Source organism: Aplidium turbinatum, chromosome 18, assembly GCF_918807975.1.
Source record: "Aplidium turbinatum chromosome 18, kaAplTurb1.1, whole genome shotgun sequence".
Taxonomy (NCBI): domain Eukaryota; kingdom Metazoa; phylum Chordata; class Ascidiacea; order Aplousobranchia; family Polyclinidae; genus Aplidium; species Aplidium turbinatum.
This window is the reverse complement of record NC_137489.1, coordinates 15624100-15633476: the sequence shown is the minus strand read 5'-3', so window position 1 is coordinate 15633476 and position 9377 is coordinate 15624100.

Sequence of the window (9377 nt, the reverse complement as noted above, 5' to 3'; positions counted from 1 at the left end):
CCTATTTAGATGAATAGACCACTAATTTCATTTTCCGAGTTCACATCCTTTGATTGGATGCTAATGCTGTCTTACACCAAAGAATAGGATAACGCTTTTCAGCGGTGTGTGCAGTGTGGAAGTATCTGTAAGAGAAAAATGTTGGCATTGATGATGTTAAACTGCTTGATCTATATCAAAGTCAGTGCAAAGGCGTCTTAAACCTGATAGTTAGCTTGCATTAGCTTTGTCTAAATGATGGCACATTAGAAAATGGACAGAATAGTTTAAATATTGCAGAACTATAGATTTTTTTTAATAAATTGTAAAAATCGAGCAATTCTTCATCTGCAATAAATCATGGCTCAAAATGCAAACGTAAAACGCATGTTTTCTGTGGAGCAAATCAAATGAACAGCAAAATGTTCATTGACTGAATCTGACAAAAAAATATGTTATGTTTTTTATTTGTCACTTTTGCTACGTAGGCCAATAATCATCTAAGATGTAAAAATTGTTTAAACATAAAAATTCACTGGCATTTTACTTGCTTACTAAACATGTCCTATTTTTGGGTGATGAAAATATGGTAGGCCTAATTTTAATCAATAACAATATGTATTCGAAAAAACATAGGTTTTAGGGTAATGAAGGCTCTGTGGGCGCAGTGTCTACTGAATAAGAGAGAGAGTGTATTTTCCTGGCAATGGATTTCAGGGGATAGAAGCCTGATTGAACAGGCAGATTGTCTTCAACAATTGGTATATGTGCAACATGAACCAGCTAAATCTGTTTTCAAGAGTTTGCTCCACTTTGGTACCATAGCCCATAAACCTAAATTGTTTTTAACAGAACACAAGTGTTGACTTGCTTTTGCTGAACAACCGGACATTGGGAGCTTCCAATCTCACATGTAAAACAACGGCGACCAACAGGGGTGAGAATTAGTCACTTTCCCCTGTACTGATAACCCTGACGTGATGAACAACGTAGGGTACTTTACCTTTGCGTGTCTCGGGCAAACCCAGTCCTCTGTCAGTGGTGGGGTGTTATGTGGCAAGAAGTAACTAAATCCGTTTTCGGAATTTTACTCTACTTTGGCACCACAATCTTAAGTTGTTTATGACAAAACACAAGAGTCGACTAGCCTTCACTGAGCAACCCAACATTGAGAGCTCTCAAATGTAAGGCAACATCGACCAAACAGGGTGTGAGGACTAGTCACCCTTCTCCGCATATGTGCTAGTTGTACTACCCCTAAATAATCTATGGTATTTATTGTAATATACGGTATAGTCTGCCAAAAGTCATGTGTCAAAAATAGAAAATATTTTTATTTCAAGCTGAAATAATAGACAGTCAAATAGGAATATTTTCAGAGTAAGAAGTTCGATAATTACTGGTCAATTAAATTTAGTTTTAAACCATAACATGTCTCAATTCAATTTTATTTAGATTCTTGTTTATGGTTTTAACTTTGCCTTTTTCAGTGTGATACTGTCTGCTGTTTCTGAGATTGTTAATTTGTATGATTTTCATGTGTGCATTTGCAGTTTAAGAATGCTATGTAAGCCACAGTAGTGAAAGCTTTATAAATTTTAGTTGCTACCGAACTTGACTGTTTTTATTCACCGAATAAAATATCCTAAGTGCCATATATCAATAATTTTAACAATTGACACTGATACTGGTAGGAACAGGATACATTGGTATTGCACTACTGCTATGACTCAAACAGAAATTAAAACTTAGCTTTAGGAAAAAGTGTCTCAAATCACAAGCATAATTGGAGCAAAACAATATCAAATTTTATCATACGGTAGCCAGTGTAATACCATACATTTAGTCACACAAACAAAGTTGGTTTTAATTAACTAAGAAGTTGCATAACCTGAAACACAATAAGGTTAACTCACAAAACTCAGCAAACAACACTTCTACTAAAGGTTAAACTAAATAAAGCAACTGCAGCAAGACTTAATCTGCAGCAAGCAACTGCATGCAAGACAGAACTCAACTGTGACAAACAAAGTATGCATAAAAAGTAATTAGCGTCAACGCAAAGCGCTTCAGGACAGAAACGTCCGAAATCGAGTACCACAGCCAGTGAGTGGCATACGGAGAAAATTTTCATGGGGGGAAGGTTAAAAAGATCACAACATAAACGTGACTAGGCCATGAAGCGGCTTGCCAGATGTTTCGTCCCTAAGATCTTTCGTCCCGACGTTTCGGCCCTAGGCTTGCGAGATGTTTCGTCCCTGAGATCTTTCGTCCCGACGTTTCGGCCCTACAAGACATCGGCTACTTTGGTGGAAAGTGCAAGATTGAGAGTTGCAAAACACCGCGACCGAAAACAAGTTTTATTCGAAGTCGGCAAGGGCCGAAACATCTTGGGCAGTGACTCGTAATTGTTTTGTTTCTGGCTTCCTGTCAAGCTGTTGCGGGCAATTTCCAGTGTAATCTACCTTGGAATTGACTTTAATAAGCAGGTGTGCCTGTTAACTGTGGGCTGGTGTGACGCCATAAAGCTGCTTTTCTTCTATGCAAGACGATCCTTGCTTAGAACCACATCAAAAGAATTTTGCATGACCCACTGTAGGTTAAAGGTTTCTTTTTTGAGTCACTAATATTTTCTGTAAGAAACATAGTGGATGTTGCCAGGGAGGTCCTAATAGGTAAAGTAAACCAATGTGACAAAATGGGGGATGACAAACTAGTTTATTAGCTTAAGCAAAAAGTGACGCCTAGATGGTAAGAAACCAATAACTGGGTTAGTAAAGTTGACAACCATGCAGACTATTGTAGCGTAAAGCGTGTGTATTGATTTACAATAAACACAAGCATGAGCTACTTGGATGACACTCATGCAAATTGCAAAATAAACTAGACTACGATACGTTTAAAAAAATAGCTAGCTAGGCCTAAGTCAAAAATATTTATTTCCGAAAGCTTAAAGTTTATAGTCTACACTCTACAGTGATTCACAGATGTATTCAAATGCAACGCTTATTAGTAACTTATCAAATGCATCCTTTTATTAGTCTGTTTCATCGCTTGGCACTGCTGGTTTGCAGATCTACAATACACTTGTCTACTGTTCAACAATAAATGCTTGTATTGTAGCCTACTACAAAAAGTGCTCAATGCCAAGCAAAAAGCCAAGCAGAGCGAATTACATCAAATACAATTACTATTCTCTAAAGAAAAACAAAGAATTTGTTTCCCATCAAATAGACGATAAATGGAGTCTCATTAACAACATCAGGCTCAGAAAATTGAGATAGGCTACTTCGGACATATTGCAAGAAGCAACGCGTTGGAAAATGCAATGTTGACTGGGATGGTGCAAGGCAAACGAACAAAAGGACGACAAAAAATGAAGTATTTTTACAATATCAAGCAAATTACGGGAATAAAAAGCATGCCGGATGTAGGCTACTAATAAAAACAAAAGACAGAACAAAACGGAGGCAGTTCGTATGGGAGATCATAGCTGATCTAACATGATCAATCTGTTTGAAGAGATTCTCTAAAAACCTCTACAAACTGTTTCACCTTTATTTGGGGTCACAGAAGGTCATGAAAAATATGCAAAAATAATAAATCGATTATATACTGTAGCCTACTTGAAAAGGTAGGCCTATTATAAACATTACAACCTTAAACCTGCCTGCAAAAAGAAAATTCAGAGTTATTCAAAGACAAGGGTGTGGGTCCTAAAATATCATGGTCCACAGTTATTCTCGTTCTAATAGTGGGGGTGGCCGTAACAATTGTGGTCTTTGTCTTGCTGAGGAGCTTGCTATTCTGAAGGCCGATTGTAACTACCTTCTGAACAATCGTTCTGAATTGGTGAGTAGCCTAAATGTCGTCACCGGAATAAATTTAAACTCAAATAATTTTAAAATAACATAATAATTGAAATTGGACGTTTTCATTCATTCATTTTGAACATAAATTTATTTTCATTTCTACAGGTTACGTCAGCGTGCATCGTATTTTGCTGCTGTATGACGTCATACACGTTGTTATTTAACACCAGCTCACGTTTTTATCGGAGTCTTGTGCGAAAAACTCTGGTAGTGGTCCTTCAATAACTCTGAGTTTTTTGCAGGCAGGTTTAAGGTTGTAATGTTTAATACTTGCGGTTATAGGCAAATTGTTCGTAAGCAATTGTTCGTAAAGCAATTGTTCGTAAAGCAATTGTTCGTAAGCAATTGTTCGTAAAACCATTGTTCGTAAACTGTTTTTCGTAAAATGAAATCCGTAAAACAATTCTTCGTAAAGCATTTCTTCGTATACATCAAATTTTAACTGCATGCACGAAAAAATGCTTAGAAAATAAGAGGCGAGAGTTTAAAAGCCCATCTTGATTAATAACTCAGACTCATAACTTAGCTTGTAAATGGCTTGTCACACAAGAAAACTAAACATGCACATGATCGAATAGATATATTAGCCTATGTTTTGCATTTATTCATTTTCAAAACTTACGTTTAACTTATTTGTTCTGAGTGACCTCATAAAGAAATCTACGTCCATGTAGCCTAGTAATTTTGGGCGTTCGAATTCTTGTTTTGATGATGGGAAAAAATGGTAAAATAAATATTTTGAAATACCGTAACAATTGTCTTTTTTTCCTAAACACACCATTGGCATATTTATTCAATACAAAGTCGTTTTGAAAAAATTACACATTAGATTACCGCGGTACCTACAAGCTACAAATGATTGCACTATCCAGCTTCTCCGCGGGGAGCGATTATCGCTGCTTGATTGTTCTGGCCAACTTCAGGAGCAATGGAAAGACGAATAGACATGATGTAGCCTACTGTGGCTGTTTTAGCCTACTTTTTCAAACAATGTTCTATAGGCTACAATACGTTTGTGAATAACCAAAAAAACGACATGCGTTTCTTTATCTAGTCTAAATCAATGAATTGACATGATAATTAGGCTAGCATATAGCTTTTTTAATCACAATTGTATATTATTTCGTTTCCACCAGTGACGATCGGTGAGGGAAAGCAAGGAAAGCAGTGCTTACCTGAGCGAAAACTATGCAAAGTATAATGACTGAATTCTAGGTTTAACTTCTTATTATTTTTATCATGTCTATTTTAACTTGAAAATTACTGTATTCGTGACTAGAATTACTCGTAACGCTAGTGAGTAGTCTAAATCCTCACCAAACCGCATGTCTTGCCTATAAATGCCAATTAACGCAAACGCTTCTGTCAGAAACAATCACTGAGGCTCCAAGGTAAGCAACTATCAAAGTTGCTTACCCAAATTCAAAAATGTCAAAAAACGCCTTCGTTTTATCCAATCATCACTCGTTTTGCAAAACGTCACCAGCTGCTTAGCCAATCAGATGTGTTATGGTGAGACCAGGTGAGTCTTGCTTTCCCAGTGACGTCAATGCATACATTCGCTAGAGCGGCTAGACTAACTCGTCAGAATGGTGCTCGTCACGGTACACCGCACAAGCATCATAATGCCGAAATAATTGTTGCTGTTTTTTGATGTCTCCTCGCCATGTACTGTACTTTAGCCTACTAGCTTTCATAGTCATGCCTTTGCCCTTTTTACAGCGTTGATATAACGTTACTTCGCCAATGAACGTTCAGGTGCGGGTGCAATATTTAGTTTGTTAAGCTTCTATACGCAGGAGGCAAACTTATCCAGCTTTTTGTACAAATTACTTGCGGTTGTAATGTTTAGACCTAAGTGTTAGTTTTTGTAGTGTAGGCCTAACTGAATATCTCAGAATGAATATTCATGACGAATTAAATATTTAGACAACTATTATTCCATGTCTAACACTGGATTTTGGTCCTGCAACGTTAAAATTAAGATTGTTCATGACTTCTAAACATTAAATGGATGTATGATCACGACAAAGGCGAAGCACAATTTGACAGATTTTTATGTTTGATTTGTTTTGAAAATGCTCTCAGAGCGCACCAAATTGGAAGTGTTTTTCAAAAATTTCTGGGGGAGGCCCCCCAGACCCCCCGCTGGAAGTGTTGCCTTCGGCAACACGCCTTCGGGCTTCGCCCGACGGTTACGCCCTTCGTGCCTAGGCCTACTACCTTGCTGCAGCACATTTCCAAGTTGCTTTCCCAACGGTTTAAGCCACCGAACGTCACTGGTTTCCACTATCTGACAGTTGAAATTAAAGGTCATGTCTTCATCTACCTCTGACGAACATAATCCAATGCTGTTATGTTGAATCTTGCAGTGGCTGTATTGTAGGCATATAAGGCAATAGTTGTTGATTTTCTTCATCGTGTGTCACAATTAAGGCCGTAGCCCAAAGGTTGTTAAATTGAAAACTTAAGAGATGTTTCGGCCTCTTGCCGACTTCAAATTAAACTTTTTTTCGCCCGCGGTGTTTGCCAGCTCAAGAGATGTTTCGGCGGTGTTTGCCAGCTCAAGAGATGTTTCGGCCCCTTGCCGACTTCGAATAAAACTTTTTTTCGGTCGCGGTGTTTTGCCGCTGTTAATCTCGCACTTTCCACCAAAGTAGCCGATGTCTTGTAGGGCCGAAACGTCGGGACGAAAGATCTCAGGGACGAAACATCTGGCACCCATGAAGCGTAGGCCTGTAAATGTGCTGATAATGAGGGGTACAGGATGGTTGCTTGGTTTGAATCTTTATCTTACGACTGACAAAGCCTTGATAGGTTATTCCTGGTAGTTTCGCATAGCCTACTTGTAGAGGCTCTTGACACAGGGCCGGCTATCGAGATCAACAGAGTAAAGTTTCCGGTTGTTGAAGTGTTGTGGCCGGGAAATTATTCCATCCATTAGGTGCCGCTGAATGGAGAGCAGTCCTTAGAATGCGTTGCTCAAACGCACACCCCTAGAGTTGAACCAGCGCGGCTTGATCTTGAAGCTTCTTTGTTTACGAATTCACGCGCTAACCAACTGAGCTATCGGGGTGGTCAAGTGAGCTTCACTGACATTAAACTTTTTCGTTAAAAAAATGTTGGTTAAGAGGGAAATGTTAAAGCAAAATCCCAAAACTTTCGAAAGCCCAAACAGAAACACCAATCCGATATTTTTCATTCTGCGGCAGTGGTCCTATCCACAAATTTGAAAAAAACCTAAATTTTATCTTTAAAAAACCCAGATTGTCTAAAAAAAACCCAGATGTTTATAATAGCTAATAGAAAAGCTTTGAGATGTCTACTACAGTTTCTGCTATCTTTAAATTTTGTACCACCCATCGACTATTCAAATACATTTCATTCTAAACTTACAAGAGTTATTTTCTGCAAGTCTTTTTGTCCTTGGAGTCGTTTTTCATAACATTGATGGCAAACACCCTCCATTACTTCGCTCACCAATTTTCTTTTAGGTTCCCAGGTATGACAATTTTGCCCCGCTCTTTTTATGACCTGTTTTGCTATCAACAAATCTTTCACAAAACTAGCAATTGAACCAAAATTAGTGATACTCACTCAGCAGAGCAGCCTGGTAAAACTGCAATTGAACTTGACTGAAAGTCATTACCGGTACTCAAACTGGAAACTGAATGCATTACTTGTGATCAAGAGGGGGAACTAGCTTACAGCTTTCAAATCAGACAGAATTTATTTTAGATAGGCTATATTTTGTAGCGAAATAATTACTTAGAATGGTTAATTCAGCTCGCGATTCCTATAATTTTATGCAAAATCAATAGATATTTAAGAAAAGTTAAAAATGCAGAAAAAAAACCAGATATCAACTTTTATATCAAAAAAACTTAAAAACCCAGACGGGTAGCAAAAAACCCAGATCTGGGTTTAAAAACCCAGGAATGGGAGCCCTGTTCTGCAATCTGCGGCAAATCGATATCTTAGCAAAATCAACCCTGTAAAATCAGTGCTGCCAAGTTAAAGTACATCCAATGTTTTCTTAAAGAAAGAGTTAAATTTACTTTATTTATTTAACTACCAGTTGTAGATATTCAAACATTCTAACGTCTGCAAAATATCAACAGAACTTCACTCAGAGATATGTTCTCATGAATGGAGAACAAAGCATAGCAAAGCAAGGAATTTTAAAACAAAGTTCATTCTGATCTCATGCAGGTTTTAACATTCGCATTTTGTTGATTCGACCAGATTCGACTTTCTCATTGGTAACTTCTTTTGGTTTTGTTTAAATGAAATTTGTCACTCAAAAAATAAATACACCAAAAATGTTTTGCCTACGTCATCTGAAGAAAGCCATGTGAAAAATCAAGCACGTTTTCTAACTCATAAGCTCTTGTTCTTGATAGATTATTCGTTGCAGTGACTGCAACTTTGCTATTCATTATCCTATAATACTTTTTTTTAGCTTGGGCAACTTCACTGCAATTGTTTGACATCCGCCCCCAATGACACAATTAATTAAATCACATTCTGGCCAGATAAAGCCACGGCGATTCTCGGAATTCAAATCTTGAGTCAAGCAGTTCACCTGCACTGCCAGTCAGTGGCGGATTAAGTGAGGGATTCAGGGCAATTGGCCTCTTTAAAACATGAGAAGGTAGCTTAGTTATTTAATCAATTGTTTTTGATGTGATAGAAATGATAGCATGGTTTTCAATCAGGTATCTTTTTTTACAACGAGATTGAAGGTGTAACTTACTGCTGTAGCCCTATCACGATATCGGTTGTTCGATGTTGTCTGGTGAAACAACGTCAACTGGCAGCGGTACCGTACACGAATAAATAATTGACACCAAAGGCCGCTTGATTGCTTTAGCTCAGTAAACTAATTTTAGCCACACAAAGTTTTCATCATGAAATCTGAGTTTCAGTAGTCTTTGCTTCTCATTTCATTATGAATCCTTTGTTGCAAAGATTGCAGAAACTGCATTTCCTCGCATTGCCACTGAGATGCGCATCTTGGTCCACTGTCGGTTGCTATGAAATCTACACTTTGGAGGCCTACGGTCAGTTTAAGTGACTGCCGCGGGCCTTCGAATAAGGTGTCATAGCTCCAAAAGAATCTTTGTTGCTTTATTTAAACATGACACACCTTTTGTCCATTTGTTTAGCATTATTTTTATTCTAGGACATTGTGTTTGAAATGATGTTTCCATTCAAAGACTTTCGGCCATTTGTGAACACGCAATAACAACGAGCCAAATTTCGCATCTGCAATTTTATTGTAAAAAAATACTTATTCATTTCGAATCTGGGTGATAATGTTTGTTAGCTTTTTAGGGACGGTTGAAACACTAACCATGATGGTCGTAAAATGTTGGTCACAGTTGATAGAGTGTTGTGAGGAGAAATACACCTGCGCAACTTTCATAAGCACGTGATCATGCGCGCACCAATAGAAGCGACCTGACTAGTCAGACATTGAAAGAGATCACGATTGCATTCTTCGCGATACGAGTTAATGGCGGC